General features: G+C 46.6%; 1 protein-coding gene across 1 annotated transcript in view; it reads right to left on the reverse strand.

Moving 5' to 3' along the window:
- The window catches only part of CHDH (choline dehydrogenase), a 63,232-nt gene that overhangs the window by 46,453 nt on the left and 685 nt on the right, over positions 1 to 16,094 (reverse strand). The window lies entirely within an intron of this gene.

Below are 16,094 nucleotides of genomic sequence, written 5' to 3' on the forward strand. Positions count from 1 at the left end.
GAGTGCAGAAATAAACCCTCACATAGATGGGTAGTTGATATTTTACTAGGATGACAAGACACATTCGATGGAGAAACGATCATTTTTTAAGCAAATTGTGTTGGGGAAACTGGATATCCATATGCAAAAGCATGAAGTTTGACCCTTACCTAATACCGTATACAACAATTAAAATAGACCAAAAACCTAAATGTAAGAACTAAAATTATAAAACCCTTAGATAAAAACATAGGGAAAAATCTTCATGACACTGGATTTGGCAATGATTTCTTGCTTGATGATGATGCTTCACCAAAAGCACAGGAAACAAGGGAAAGAACAGATAAATTGGATTTCATCAAAATTAAAAACTTTTGTGCAACAAAGGACCCCATCAAGAGAGTGAAATAACCCACAAAATGGAACAAAATATTTGCAAATCATAGCTCTGTAAGGGATTAATGTCCAGAATATATAAATAACTCCTACTACTCAATTACAACAAAAAGCACACAACTCAACACACACACACACACACACACACACAAAAGGGCAAAGAACTAGAATAGATGTTTCTCCAAAGATATACAAATGGCCAATAAACATGTGAAAAGATGCTCAACATCACTAATGCAAATTAAAACCACATTGAAATACCACCTCACAACCATTAGAATGGTTATTATCCAAAAAATGGAAAAAAACAAATGTTGACAGGAATGTGGAGAAGTTGGAACCCTTGTACACAGTTGGTGGGAATGCAAAATGGTGCAGCCACCGTGGAAAACAGTTTGGTGATTCTTCAAAAAGTTAAATATAGAATTACCATATGATCTAGCAATTCCACTCCTAATTATGTACCCAAAATAACTGAAAGCAAACACTCAAACAGATACTTGTATAACAATATTTTTAAGCAGCATTATTCACAATAGCAAAAAGGTGGAAACAACACAAATGTCCATCAACAGATGACTGGATAAGAGAAATGTGGTATATACATACAATGCAACATTATTCAGCCTTAAAAAGGAATGAAATTCGGGACATAGCAGTGAGTGCCAGTTGCTGTCCCTCCTATTCCGGGTCACCGCTGTCACTGGGAGACCCACAAGCAGGTGCCAAACGCTGCCCCCACCATGCAGGGAGCACTCATGGGACACGAGCAGGTCCCAATCACTGTCCCTGCTGTCCCTGGAGTGCACGGGCTGTCACCACCACTAGGAAACCCAGGAGCAGGTGCCAGTCACTGCCCCCACCATCCGGGGAGCATGCATGGGCAGGGAGCAGGCACCAATCGCTCCTCAGGGGTGCGTGGGCTGCCAACCTCAGCTAGGGGACATGCGAGCAGGTGACAAGCGCAGCCCCTGCTGTTCCGGGGATGCACAGTCCACCACCACTGCTGGGTAACCCACAGGGTGGGCACCAATCACTGCCCACACCGTACAGGGAGTGCTCACAGGCCAACACATCTACACACCCATATCAAGGGGATAATGGCTAGCACACACTAAGGAAAGAGGCAGTAAACATCCAAAATAAAAGCAGCCCCTCGATTCTGGACAAGATAGAAGAGTAGAAGGACTTGAGCTCACCTCCTCTCATGAAAACACCAAAATCACAACAAACTGCTGAACAATCATGGATAAGAAAGAGTGGAACCTACCAAAAATGATACTTTACATCCAAAGACAAAGAGGAAGCCATAATGAGATGGTAGGAGGAACACTTTCACAATATAATCAAATCCCATACCCACCAGGTGGGCGACCCACAAACTGCAAAATAATTATATCACAAAGGTTCTCCCACAGGAGTGAGTTCTGAGCCCCACATCAAGCTCCCCAGCATGAGGGTCTGGCAATAGAAGGAGGAGCCCCCAGGGCTTTGAAGGCCAGTGGGCTTGAGTGAAGGAGCTCCACAGGATTGGGGGAAACAGAGACTCCATTCTTGGTGGGCGCAAACAAGATTTCACATGCACTGGGACCCAGCACAAAGCAGGGACTCCATAGGAGCCTGGGCTACCCCTGCCTGCTGGTCTCAGAAGGTCTCCTGGGGAGGTGGGGGTTGGCTGTGGCTCACTGTGGGGGCAAGGACACTGGTGGCAGAGGTCTCAGGAAATACTGATTAGCATGAGCTCTCCTGGAGGTCACCATTTTGGCACTGGGACTTGGCCCCACCCAGCAGCCTGTAGGCTCCAGTGCTTGGATGCCTCAGGCCAAACAACCAGCAGGTGGGGGAACACAGCCCCACCCATCAGCAGACAGGCTGTCTAAAGTTGTACTGAGCTCACAGCCACCTCTAAACGCACCCCTGGACATGGCTCTGCCCACCAGAGGGACAAGACCCAGCTCCACCCACCAGAGGGCAGGCAACAGTCCCTCCCACCAGGAAGCCTGCAAAAGCCCCTGGACCAATCTCACCCACCAGGGGGCAGGCACCAGAAGCAAGAAGAACTACGATCCTACAGCCTGTGGAAAGGAGACCACAAAACCAGAAAGTAAGACAAAATGAGACAGCAGAGAAATATGTTTCAGACAAAGAAACAAGATAAAAACCCAGAACAACTAAGTGAAGTGGAGACAGGCAATCTACCTGAAAAAGAATTCAAAGTAATGATAGTAAAGATGATCAAAGATCTCAGAAAAAGAATGGAGGCACAGACCGAGAAGATACAAGAAATGTTTAACAAATACCTAGAAGACTTCAAGAACAAACAGAGGTGAACAATAACTGGAATGAAAAATACACTAGAAGGAATCAATAGCAGAATAAATGAGGCAGAAGAACGAATAAGTGAGCTAGAAGACAGAGTGGTGGAAATCACTGCTGTGGAACAAAATAAAGAAAAAAAGAATGAAACAAAATGAGGACAGTCTCAGAGACCTCTGGGACAACATTAAACACACCAACATTCACACTATAGGGGTCCCAGAAGAATAGAGAGAAAAGACCTGAGAAAATACGTGAAGAGATTATAGTTGAAAAATTCCCTAACATGAAAAAGAAAACACTCAAGTCCAGGAAGCACAGAGAGGTCCATACAAGATAAACCCAAGGAGGAACACGCTGAGACACATTAATCAAACTGACAAAAATTATAAAGACAAAAAATATTAAAAGCAACAAGGGAAAAGCAACAAATAACATACACAGGAATCCTCATAAGGTTATCAGCTGATTTTTCAGCAGAAATTCTGCAGGTCAGAAGAGAATGGCATGATATATTTAAAGCAATGAAAGGGAAAAACCTACAACCAACAATACTCTACCCAGCAAGGCTCTCATTCAGATTCGATGGAGAAGTCAAAAGCTGTACAGACAAGCAAAAGTGAAGAGAATTCAGCACCACCAAACCAGCTTTACAACAAATCCTAAAGGAACTTCTCTTACAGAAAAGAAAAGGTCACAACTAGAAACAAGAAAATTACGAATGGGAAAGCTAACCAATAAAGGCAAACATAAAGTAAAGGTAGGAAATCATCCATATACAAATATGATATCAAAACTAGCAATTGTGAGGAGAGTACAGATGCAGGATATTGGAAATCCATTGGAATTAAGAGACCAGCAACTTAAAACAATCTTGTATACGTATAGACTGCTGTATCAAAACCTCATGGGAACCGCAAACCAAAAATCTACAATAGATACACACACAAAAAAAGAAAAAGCAATCCAAACACAACACTAAAGATAGTCATCAAATCACAGGAGAGGAGAACAAGAGGAAGGGGAGAAAAAAGACCTACAAAAACAAATTCAAAGCAATTAATAAACTGGCAATAAGAACACACATATCAATAATTACCTTAAATGTAAATGGATTAAATGCTCCAACCAAAACACACAGACTGGCTGAATGGATACAAAAACAAGACCTGTATATATGTTGTTTACAAGAGACGCACTTCAGATCTAGGGACACATACAGACTGAAAGTGAGGCGATGGAAAAAGGTCTTCCATGAAAATGGAAATCAAAAGAAAGCTGGAGTAGGAATACTCCTATCAGACAAAATAGACCTTAAAAAAAAGACTGTTACCAGAGACAAAGAAGGATACTACATAATGATCAAGGGATCAATCCAAGGAGAAGATATAACAATTGTAAATATACATATGCACCCAACATAGGAGCACCTCAATATATAAGGCAAATGCTAACAGCCATAAAAGAAGAAATCAACAGTAACACAATAATAGTGGGGAATTTTAACAGCCCACATTTTAACAGCCCACATTCATTAATAGATCATCTAGACTGCAAAAGTCTACAAAATTAATACACAGAAATCTCTTGCATTCCTATACACTAACAATGAAAGATCAGAAAGAGAAATTAAGGAAACAATCCCATTTAGCATTGCAAAAAAAAGAATAAAATACCTAGGAATAAACTTACCTAAGGAGGCAAAAGACCTGTACTCTGAAAACTATAAGACGCTGATGAAAGAAATCAAAGATGACACAAACAGATGGAAAGATATACCATGTTCTTGGATTGGAAGAATCAATATTGTCAAAATGACTATACTACCCAAGGCAATCTACAGATTCAGTGCAATCCCTATCAAATTACAAATAGCAGCTTTCACAGAACTAGAACAGAAAATTTTAAGATTTGTATGGGAACACAAGAGACCCCAAACAGCCAAAGCAATCCTGGGAAAGAAAAATGGAGCTGGAGGAATCAGACTCCCTGACTTCAGACTATACTACAAAGCTACAGTAATCAGAACAGTATGGTACCGGTACCAAAAAAAACAGAAATATAGATCAATGGAACAGGATAGAAACCTCAGAAATAATTAATCTAATTAATTAATAATTAATTAATCTACGACAAAGGAGGCAAGAATATACAATGGAAAAAAGACAGCCTCTTCAATAAGTGGTGCTGGGAAAACTGGACAGCTACATGTAAAAGGATGAAATTAGAACATTCTCTAACACCACACACAAAAATAAACTCAAAATGGATTAAAGACCTAAATGTAAGGCCAGATACTATAAAACTCTTAGAGGAAAACATAGGCAGAACACTCTCTGACATAAATCACAGCAATATCTTTTTTGATCCACCTCCTAGAATAATGAAAATGTAAACAAAAATAAACAAATGGGACCTAATTAAACGTAAAACTTTTGCACAGCAAAGGAAACCATAAACAAAATGAAAAGACAACCCACAGAATGGGAGAAAATGTTTGCAAATGAAGCAAACGACAAGGGATTAATCTCCAAAATATACAAACAGCTTGTGCAGCTCTATATAAAAAAACAAAACAAAACAACCCAGTCAAAAAATGGGCAGAAGATCTAAATAGACATTTCTCCAAAGAAGACATACAGATGGCCAAAAAGCACATGAAAAGATACTTAACATTGCTAATTATTAGATAAATGCAAATCAAAACTACAAAGAGGTATCACCTCACACCAATCAGAATGGGCGTCATCAAAAAATCTACAAACAATAAATGCTGGAGAGGGTGTGGAGAAAAGGGAACCCTACTACATTGTTGGTGGGAATGTAAGTTGGTACAACCACTACGGAGAACAGTATGGAGGTTCCTCAAAAAACTAAAAATAGAACTACCATATGATCCAGCAATCCCACTCCTGGGCATATACCTGGACAAAACTATAATTCCAAAAGATACATGCACCCCTATGTTCAGAGCACAAGAGCCAACACATGGAAGCAACCTAAATGTCCACTGACAGAAGAATGGATAAAGAAGATGTGGTGCATATATACAATGGAATATCACTCAGCCATAAAAAAAAATGAAATAATGCCATTTGCAGCAACATGGATGGATCTAGAGATGATCATACTAAGTGAAGTAAGTCAGACAGAGAAAGACAAATACCATATGATATCACTTATATGTGGACTCTAAAAAAATGATACAAATGAACTTATTTGCAAAACAGAAACAGACTCACAGACTTCGAAAGCAGACTTGTGGTTGCAGGGGTGAGGGTGGGGGGAAGGTAGGGGGGATAAATTAGGAGTTTGGGATTAGCATATGCACACTACTATATATAATATAGATATTTAACAGGGACCTACTACTGTGTAACACAGGGAACTCTACTCAATATTCTGTAATAACCTATATGGGAAATAATCTGAAAAAGAATGGACATATGTACATGTAACTGAATCACTTAGCTGTAGGCCTTAAACTAACACAACGTTGTAAATCAACTATACTCCAATATAAATTAAAAATTAAATTAACGTAAATAAGAATGAATATCAACCAAAAAAAAAAAACATGCTACAACATGACAAGACAGATTTCCATGTAATTTTGAGTTTGTGACCAATTGCACAACAAACTTGATAATTCTGGCAAAGTCAAATTGCAAAAGAACTGTGCCTAGAATAAAATGCTTACCCACCACATCTGGAGTACCCATGCTTGGGACAGTCTGTCTCCAGAGTTGCACAGCTGGAAGGCTGACAAAACTTCCCGAAATGACCCTTTGAACAGGGTTCTTCACAATTTCTTGGCATGCACACGTGTGTGTGTGTGTGTGTGTGTGTGTGTATTTCCTTTCTAGCTCGGAGCCAGCACAGTGTACCAGACTAGAATCAGATCCTTGGGGCCACTGAGGTCCTGGCTTTTGTCAGTTACCCAAGAAGAGATGACAGAACTCTGGAGAGGGGCCAGCAGTCTCAGCCAGGCCTGCATGTGAAATAGGGCACAAGACCTGGTTCAACCTTTGAGAAGCTCTGCCAGGCAGGGCCAATGGCAAATAATGATTCTACTTTGGGCACAGCTGGGTAACGTGCAGACCTTTTCTGAAGGTGAGGGACGCATCAGGTTCTAAAGGTGCAGCCCTCTGTCTCAGCAATCCCACTTCTAACAATTTATCCGAAAGAGGGACTTCCCTGGTGGTCCAGTGGTTAAGACTCTGCGCTTCCCAACCTAAATGTCCATCAACAGAGGAATGGATAAAGAAGATGTGGTACATATATACAATGGAATATTACTCAGCCATAAAAAGGAATAAAATTGGGTCATTTGTAGAGACATGGATGTACCTAGAGACTGTCATACAGAGTGAAGTAAATCAGAAAGAGAAAAACAAATATTGTATATTAACGCATATATGTGGAATCTGAAAAAATTGGTACAGACAATCTTATTTACAAAGCAGAAATGGAGACACAGACATAGAGAACAAACATATGGATACCAAGGGGTAAAGTGGTGGGGGTGGGATGAATTGGGAGATTGGGGTTGACATGTATACACTATTGATGCTATGTAGAAAGTAAATAACTAATGAGAACCTACTGTATAGCACAGGGAACTCTACTCAATGCTCTGTGGGGACCTAAATGAGAAGGAAATCCAAAAAAGAGGGGATATAGGTATACGTATAGCTGACTCACTTTGCTGTACAATATAAACTAACACAATATTGCAAAGCAACTATACTCCAATAAAAAACAATTTTTTAATTAAAAAAGTAAGACATGATGCAATAGGAAAACTATTGACTTGGGAGTCAGAACAGAAGAACAGCAAAGCCACCTGGGAAAAAAAAAAAAAGACTCCACACTTCCAAGGCAGGGCACATGGGTTCAATCCCTGGTTGGGGAACCAAAATCCCACATGATGCATGGCGCAAGCAAAAAAAAAATAATAATAATAATAATAATTTAAGCAAAAGAGAACTCTGCACAACTGTGAAAAAACAAGCCTAGAGGTCTGTCCTGAGTTGTTTATGCTGGCAAACAATGGTGAAAACCTTACTGTCCACCCATGGGGGACAGAGCCATAAAAAGGCCCCAGTCACAAGAAAGGAGGCTGTTAACCATTTACATAGTGGCTGGGTAGCCCTATCGCTACAGACACGGCTTGAGCAGACCGAGGCACAAAGCTCAGCGGCTCGTGGGCACGACGCCCCTTGGTGCCCCAAGGTTGGCACTGTCTCTGAGCCCATGGGCCAAGGTGGTGCTGACAATCCCGAGAGAGAACTGCAGAAAGTGGGGCGGGGGGGAGGGCGCCGCCATCCTCGCCTTTCTGGGGGTCTCTGAGGGGTTGCTCTCCAATGGAGGACTCAGAGCAGGCCACCTGCCTTGGATCTGGCCTTCTAGTCCCGGCTTTGACCTGCTCTCCTGAGAGACCTCTGACAAGGTTCTCAACCTTCTAGGCTGGGCTTTGTCGGGGACAAACGAATAATGCTCCGTAGCTGCCACTGTCTGTTCACGGAGCTCCATTAAGCCAAGAAACCAACCAGAGTTATGAGTAAAGCAGTCATAATAGGGGCAGCCACCCATCCTGAGCGCTTCACGTGGGGTATCACACACTGAGTCTCCACAGACACTGGGGGAGCGGGCTTCTTCACCATCATCATCATCATCATCATCATCACCATCACCATCACCATCACCATCAGTCCCACATCACAGAAAAGAAAACAAGCCTGAGAGGGGAGCCCCTGTCCCTTTTCAAGTCACAGGCAGGACCCGCCCAACACAGCCACATTCTGGGAGCTAAAAAGTCACCTGAGTCAGCACGTGGAAAGGGTACAAGGCACCACCCAAGGCTGTAGAGGCCAAGAAGTGGTAAAGTTCGGCTGCTTCCCTGCAGCCTGGCAAAGGCTTCTCTGTGGCACAGCAGCCTGATCGCCCAGCGCTGGGGTGGGAGGAGGGGAGTTTGGGGTGGTGGCCCAGGTGGGAAGGGTCTGGTCAGAGAGGTAGCCGGGCTGGGGAGTAATGGTCCAGCGAAGAACCCTGGGCAGCTGCCCCCTCCCCGCATAGGAACCTCACTGCCCACCTCCAGCCCAGGCCACCCATCCTCCCAAGATGGTGGAGCAAGCTTCCTCCAGCCCCAGGAGCCCTGCCTCCTGCCCCCCACTCACCCATCACCCCTCACCCAACCATGAGCCTCACTCTCTGGGTTCCAGGCACCCAGACCACCTACCCTCCCACCCACCCTGGTCCTTTGCACGTGTGCTCCTTCTTCCAGGTATGGGGTCCCCACCTCCTTGCACCTGGGTCACTTCTCACCTTCCCTCAGACCCTGCTCAGCCAATGCTCCCTCTGAGAAGCCTTCCTCGGCCACTGGCCACATCCATCCTGGGACTTCTCTTTGAACCACTTACTGAGCCCTCAACCCTAAGAGTGAAATGAGCTGTCAAAGGCCCATCGCCCCAGCCAAAGGCTCTGTGGCCTTGCCCCCAACGCGGAGCGTGGCACTCTGCAATGCTAGCTGAGTAGACATATGATGGGGACAGGCCGGCGTGCAGCCTACAGCTCCCACACCCGGGCAGTCTGAGATGCGGACACTGAACTGAGACATCTGTGCCGGGGCAGAGAGAGGTACCACTTAGAAGGGGCACAGGGAGGGACTTCCGTGGTCGTCCAGTGGTTAAGAGTTCGTGCTTCCACTACAGGGGGCATGGGTTCGATCCGTGGTCGGGGAACTAAGATCCTGCATGACACAGCAAATAAATAAATTAAATTAAATTAAATAAGGGGCACAAGGAACATTCTGGATCCTGACCAGGTAATGATCACCTGGGTGCGTATACAGATAAAAATTCACCATCAGTACACTTTACTGTATGTTGTAGCTTAATTTTTTTTTAATTTAAAAAAACTCATTTTCTTCAAAAGTCAAGTTTCTCTTCCTAAAACTCTCATCTCCCACATTTTGGTGCAGAATAAACAAATGAATCAGAAACTCTCCCCTCTTCTCCTGAATTAGCTCATCAGTCGCTACCTCGGAGATAACTCCAGCTGCTTGGGCAGGGCCCACTTGTCCTTGCACCCTCCTGGTGCTGAGGGTGGGACACAGGACAGGGCAGAGACTGCTCAGAATGCCAAGAAAACCCCAGGGAGGAGTCCCAAGTATGATGCCAACCACAGGCCAGGCTTTTGTCCCCAGCTCTGCCAGGACTTCTGTGTGACCTGGGCCGGGGGTTTCCTGTTGGCAACAGTGGGTGCCAGCCTGTGCGGGGGCCTCTGACGTTTGCAGCTCCTCCCTTCTCGCCTCTGCATATGTCTGAATGAGATACGTGTGAATGAGAGAACACAATGAAATATCCTCACCCAAAACTCCAGACCTGAATCTGCTCACACTTCTAAATCCACCGATTGGGAGGAAATTCGAAGATCAGAGGAACGTGGGATCCCACACACAGAATCCAGGCCAAGGGAAAGCCCGACATTTCTTCGACAAGTTCAAGTGAAAAAGAAACAAGGCAGAGAGAGATGGAGGGAAATCCACAGATCATGAGAGAATGACGTGTGGATCTCACTCAGGTCCTAGGAATTTGAACAGTGACTGGATATTTGAGGATATTAAGAAGTCATTGTTTGTCAGATGTGACACTGGTTCTGTGGTAATGTTGTTTAAAACGACTGTTTCAGAAATACCTACTGAAAGATGGACAGAAAAAATAAGCAATATTTGGATTTGGTTTAAAAAACCCCAGGGATCTGGGGAACAGACAAAACAGGATCACCCATGAGGGGATGGGATATGGGATTCAATACTCTCTTCTGGCTAATTTTGTGTGTGTTCCAAGTTTTCCACAACAAAAAGGGCTTTCGTTGTTGCTATCTGTTTTAAATCTCAAATCTCTCTGCTAAAGGACTGAGGGAATGAAGGCAGCGTGGGAGAAACTCGGAGGCCGGGAGCCTGATCTAGGCTGATGGACTCCACCCTGTTCCACAGAAGTCGGGGCGTTCAACAAAGGTTTGCTACCCGCTTCCTCCTTCAAGCACATTTTCAACCAGTTTTTAAAACCTCAATTAAAAAACACCACCTCACACCCAGATGTGAAGGATTCAGGCTCTGTGGCCAGGGCCAACCCACATGCTATTTTCGACTGTCTGCGAAAGATAAGCACAGAATCAAAAGGCAGGGTTTAAAAACGTTTCCAGCAATCTGACACAGTGACTTGATGTCTGCTGCATCTCCTAATAAGATAACGAGCTTAAATGCGATGTATCTTTGTTTTTACTGTAACAACTTTTATTACATTTTTTAAATCAACCCATGTGAGATTAAAATTTAAAAACCAAACATGGTCCTGCACCACAGGGAATTTGAGATGCACTATTATGGACTGGACATCAATCCCCTAGAGGTCCAGACCCGTGCGCTGAGGTGACTTGTCCAAGGTCCCAGGACAAAGCGTCCCTTCCCACCATCTGAGGCACCGACTCTGGCATCTGCTGCAAACACAGGGCTAAGCAGAGGGCAGAGAGCAGCAGCTGCCAGGACTGCTTGATCTTTTTTTTATTTTACTTTTTATTTTTTTTAACATCTTTACTGGAGTATAATTGCTTTACAATGGTGTGTTAGTTTCTGCTGTATAACAAAGTGAATCAGCTATACATATATTCCCATATCTTCTCCCTCTTGCATCTCCCTCCCACCCTCCCTATTCCACCCCTCTAGGTGGTCACAAAGCACCAAGCTGACCTCCCTGTGCTATGCAGCTGCTTCCCACTAGCTATCTATTTTACGTTTGGTAGTGTATATATGTCCATGCCACTCTCTCACTCCGTCCCAGCTTACCCTTCCCCCTCCCCATGTCCTCAAGTCCATTCTCTACGTCTGCATCTTTATTCCTGTCCTGCCCCTAGGTTCTTCAGAACCTTTTTTTCTTTATTAGAGTCCATATGATATGTGTTAGCATATGGTATTTATTTTTCTCTTTCTGACTTACTTCACTCTGTATGACAGACTCTAGGTCCATCCACCTCACTACAAATAACTCAATTTCGTTTCTTTTTATGGCTGAGTAATATTCCATTGTATATATGTGTCACATCTTCTTTATCCATTCATCTGTTGATGGACACTTAGGTTGCTTCCATGTCCTGGCTATTGTAAATAGAGCTGCAATGAACACTCTGGTATATGACTCTTTTTGAATTATGGTTTTCTTAGGGTATATGCCCAGTAGTGAGATTGCTGGGTCACATGGTAGTTCTATTTTTAGTTTTTTAAGGAACCTCCATACTGTTCTCCATAGTGGCTGTATCAATTTACATTCCCACCACCAGTGCAAGAGGGTCCCCTTTTCTCCACACCCTCTCCAGCATTTATTGTTTGTAGATTTTTTGATGATGGCCATTCTGACTGGTGTGAGGTGATACCTCGTGAAAGGATGCTCAACATCACTAATCATTAGAGAAATGCAAGGCCTGCTTGATCTTTAATCCGTGTTCACTCAGGCACTACCACAGGCTCGGAGACACACTCCTCCGAAGGCCAGCAAGGCCCTGGAGGTGCTAAGCGAGCCCCTGTCGAGGCGCCATCCAGCCACGGCATGGCAGGGACAGGGACGCCAGATCACACCTGGGAGCAGCCCTGCAGGTAGCCAGCTCACTCTGTTTTATAAACCAGCGGCGAGATATGAGTCAGCCAACTTTCCCACACATGCCTGCTACTGTGTCCCTTTCAAGCTTCTGGAGGGGCTTAGCGGCAGAGGGCTCTACAGACTGCCAGGTGAGCTGCTTAAAAACGCCCACTGCTTCCTTGTGTCAACTACGAACAGCTCCATCGCTGAACGGAAGTGCAAGAATCAATCAGGCACCAAGGCTAGTGTAGGACATCAACCAGCATCCACGGACCCTGGTTTCAAGTATCACCGATGGAGAGATAGGTGGCTGCCCCTTTGCTACGAGTCCCACACATGCCCACGGCTCTACCCCCTGACATCTCCAGTAATCCTCCCTCAAGCTCTGGGAGGCCGACTCTGTCACCCACATACAGATGGGGCTTTGAGAGAAAAACAGAACCAGCCTCCTCTTCATTCTGGACCTTCTTCCAGGTGCCAGTGTGACAGCGCACGTGAAGATTGGTGCAAGTACACACGGGCTGTGGCCTCAAGGGGTTTCGCCCTAGGAACTGGCAGGGGTAGTGTTAACATGGACTTAACACCGTGGCCCGCGTCTGTGGCCCTTCCTGGGCCAGCCCTCCTCACTGGAGCAGAGAAACCGTTGGCGGCTCCACGGCCCCACTGTGAGCAGGGGGCAAGCTCTCAGTGTGGCCTCAGGGTCCCTGGCTCAAAGCAGGCATGGCGCCACGGACTCTGCAAAACTCAACCAGCTGGAGCAGAACACTGGGTGGAGGGGGGAGGGTGGTACCGAGGGCGGGGTGCTCCCAACAGCACCCATCCCAGCTCGGGGGGGCTTCCGGGGCCCTGGGAGGTGGCCAGTGTTTGCCAGAAACTGCTTGCTCTTCATGAGACAATGGGTCCACTGTGGACTGGCTGGGGCCTTGATTAATATTTGAAAAAACAAAAGAAGTGGAAAATTCCACCTGTGTGGGTGGAGACTGGGCCTGGGACATGTCAACAACCCTAATGGTCTTGTTCCCTTGCTGACGCATAGGATAGAGAAACAAAGGTCTGACAAAAGCGACAGCCTGCGGGCATCGCTGCACTTGGGTCCAAAGGAATTTCCCTATTTGGGCCGTGGAGATCATTTGTTTATTTCTTGTCCCACCTCCCCTGCCCCTAAATTTACACAGCACTTTTTAAGTCCTTCAGCTTTTTCCCACCTCTTCAGAGTCTCCCAACAGCCCTGCAAGGCCACCAGGGCTGATGTCAGCTTCATGTTATGGATGGGGAAACTGAGGCCCCAGGACAACCAGAGCCTCATCCGAGGCTGGCACTGGGGAGTAACTAGCACAGCCAGGGATCTGGAACCCTGGTCTCTCCACCCCCCAGCAGTGGCACAGAACCTGTCCCAGGGGTTCTGGGGTCACAGCCATGGGTACTAGACAAAGTGGTCTTCCAGACTCCAGGAGAGGTGCCCTTCACCCCACCAGAGGAGGAAAAGGAGGAGTTTCTACTCAAACCAGCTCTCCTGGGCAGGCAGGCTTTGGTGCCGGCCTAGGAGGAAGGTATGCACTCATTCATTCGCTCATTCAAGCATTTCACAAGCGCCTCCTAAATACCAAGACTTGAAGGCACACTGCACAGTGGCTCTTTCAGAAACCTAGACCCAGCAGAATTCACGGCCAAAGGGGGAAGATCAGAGCGTCTGCACTTCCCTCACAGACTTGAGTCACCTCATTGCCATTACACAGTCTCATCCGCCCACTTTACAGTAAAGGAAACTGGGGCTCTGAGAAGGGCAGTGACTTCCAGAGGTTACAGAGAGAGAGGAAGCTGAGACCTCCTGACCCGCAATGGCCCTGCCTCCTGTTTAAAGCCACGACACTATTGGACTTAGGCATTCAAACAAATGGTGTTCCTTCCAGCAGGCCACCTCGGAGGCTGCATGCTTAACCAACAAGGCCCTCTTGTGGAGGGACACTTTTTGGAAGGAACTTCCAACCCAGAGCAGACCCCTTCCCCCCGAAAAGACAGGCAGGCACACCTCGCTGGCCCACAGAGAACACAGGCTGTGGCTGAAGGGCTCTCCTTGGGACTGCCTACTCTGCAGTCCTGCCGTGGGCATCAGAGAACCAGGGCCAGGGCAGTGTCACCTCTGTGCCCACACACACGCAGCCCTGGACCCAGGGCACTGGGGGATCCCTCAGCCTGTGTCCCAAGTCAACAGCCAGCACCTGCTGCCCAGGTTCCCTCCTCCTACCCGAAGCCCAGCCACCTCGGCACCATGCTGGCCTCACATTTCCTCTCTCCTTTGCCCACCAGCTTCTTCCCCTGGAGAAACGATCTTAACCTTGCCCTTTCTTGAAAGAAAACCACCCCACTCCCACCTCCAAACTCCTCCTCCCCTGCCTGTCTCACCCCTTCTTGCCAAGGACCTAAGCCAGGGGCCCACCTCAGGCCAGGCCACCCCTGGCCCCTCTGCCTCATCTGACACCTCGGCTGCCCCCTCACTCTAGGCTTTTCCTGGTGCAGGCCCTCCTAGCCTTCACCTCCAGGGAGTTCTCCTTCCCCGGGGACCTATCCTCCTCCCTTCTCTACCACCCCTATAAATGTCTGACTCACAAACTCTATCTCCAGATAGAGGACTAACCTCTGCATCCCTGGTTGTCCCCAAAGCCCTCACACTCAACAGCCCAAGCTCCTGCAGCAGGGCCTGCTTTGGGGCCAGCTGTAAAGCTGGCACAGCTCGAAGCCTGGCCCACAGGGACTCGGCTATTTGTCCAGTGAACGCATTTTGGTTAGCACCTGCCTCCTCGCTGGTCTCAGAGGGACTGGCCTCCCACAGCCTGGCATAGCCACCCAGGTGGGCTTTCTAAAACTGAAAAATGACCACCACCAAAACGTCTGCCGTGGTTCCTCTGCACCATGGGATAAAGTTCACGATCTCAAGAGCTGGAAAATGAGGCTGTCTGCATCTGTGCTTCCACAGCAGGCTGGGCACATGTGCCCTGGAACATGCTCTCACCGCCCTCATCCTCAGTCCAAAGGCAACTTTGCACCCCAGGGCTGGCACCCTGCGCGTGTTTGCTCAGAAGAAAGACAACTATTAGAGCTGCAAATGATCTCTGGGACCCCAGGGCTCAAAGCAACTCAGAGAGGTTGAGCGAGGGGCCCAGGATGGCCCAGCCCCAGGCATGGGTGAGGCAACAGCCTCACCTGAGCCACTCTCCTTGGTTAGAAACCAGACCAATCCTCTGGAAGCGTCACCTGAAACCTACATGTGTGCATGCCACAGCCCCCAGCTCTAGCTGGGCCCACTCCATGCTGGCCCAAATCTTACTCAGGCAGGTGGGCCAGGCCTGGTGCACAGGACCTCAGCAAAAGAGCTGCTTGACTAAGTCAACCCCGCACCAGCCGGCAATTTCATTCCTCCTTAGGCCTTGGTCTCATGTAAAGAATGAAGCTAACTTGGCCTACAAGTTTAAGGGACCTTGAGTTGGTCACCCCCACCTTGTCCTTTGCAAACCCAGGCAGCTGAAGCAGCAAAGTTCCAAGCACTCTGATCTGCTGTTGGCCCAGCTGATTTTTATTAACCTTCCCCCAAACCACTGTGCCTCAAAGGATGGTCCTGGTCCACCTGCGCAGAATTACCAGCAATGTCAAGTTAAATGCAGATTCCGGACCCTGCTGGACCTGAGGGGCTGGGCTGGCTCTCTGAAAGGCGGGCCCAAAATTTGCATTTAACGCTGCTCATAAATCCTGAGCTCAGGGAAACTCAAAAAC

The sequence above is a fragment of the Stenella coeruleoalba genome (genome assembly GCF_951394435.1).
Source record: "Stenella coeruleoalba genome assembly, chromosome: 10".
In the NCBI taxonomy this organism is placed as follows: domain Eukaryota; kingdom Metazoa; phylum Chordata; class Mammalia; order Artiodactyla; family Delphinidae; genus Stenella; species Stenella coeruleoalba.